The sequence below is a fragment of the Hipposideros armiger genome, unplaced genomic scaffold, assembly GCF_001890085.2.
Source record: "Hipposideros armiger isolate ML-2016 unplaced genomic scaffold, ASM189008v1 scaffold_228, whole genome shotgun sequence".
Taxonomy (NCBI): Eukaryota; Metazoa; Chordata; class Mammalia; order Chiroptera; family Hipposideridae; genus Hipposideros; species Hipposideros armiger.
In genome coordinates this window covers 1,607,722-1,608,372 of record NW_017731578.1, presented here as the reverse complement: position 1 = coordinate 1,608,372, position 651 = coordinate 1,607,722, and the positions used below count along the sequence as shown (strand labels likewise).

The following is a 651-nucleotide window of genomic DNA, read 5'->3' as shown; positions in this document are numbered from 1 at the left end:
CCCCGCGCCCGCGGCCCCGGGCCCGCTGCCCCCAGTCACTAAGGCCGGCCCGCGGCCGGACACTGGCGGAGCGCAGGAGGAGCGGGCCCGGCTGCGCGTCGCCGGCGTCAACGTGCCCGACGTCGGGCGCGACGGCGTAGCGTCAGCGCCGAGCGCCGCCGATCCGCCCCGCCCCCCAGGAGGCGCGTCGGGGTAGAGCTGGGGCTGCCGACTGCGCAAGCGCCGCCTCCTCAGGTGGGTGGGCTGCACCTTCCGGGTGCCGATTGGCTGGGCGCTACCGGAGCCCCGCCCCTCCGGACCCCGCCTATATGGGGTCGCCTCGGCACAGCAGTGGCTTCGGGCTATGGTCCTCGTGTCCCGTCAGCATCTGCCACCTCTAGGCTGCCCCAACCTCTCCTGCTGCGGCGCGGGGACGCCAAAGCCGTTAATGAGCGTCTACTGTGCATCAGTTTCTGAGCCAGACACCTGCCCAACGTCACGTCTACACACCTTGCGGGAGAGCACGCCCGGGCGGAAATCACCTGCTGCCCGCAGGTTGGAGCCCGCCTTGTCACCTCCAGAGCCTCCTGGGAACTGACCCTTACAGGGCTCGGAAGGACGCGCTTTCTACGCAAGACCCATTGGCTGAGCTTTACCTGCTGGGTTGGCAGA

At 70.4% G+C, this 651-nt stretch overlaps 1 protein-coding gene across 2 annotated transcripts in view; it reads right to left on the bottom strand.

Annotated features, from left to right (window-relative positions):
* PPFIA1 (PPFI scaffold protein A1) overlaps window positions 1-115 on the bottom strand; it is an 88,613-nt gene extending 88,498 nt beyond the window's left edge. For both annotated transcript variants that reach the window (XM_019654713.1, XM_019654714.1), the window contains exon 1: window positions 1-115. This exon is cut by the window's left edge and continues 125 nt beyond it. The gene's annotated coding sequence lies outside the window, so the exon portion shown is untranslated.
* Window positions 116-651: the final 536 nt, after the last annotated feature.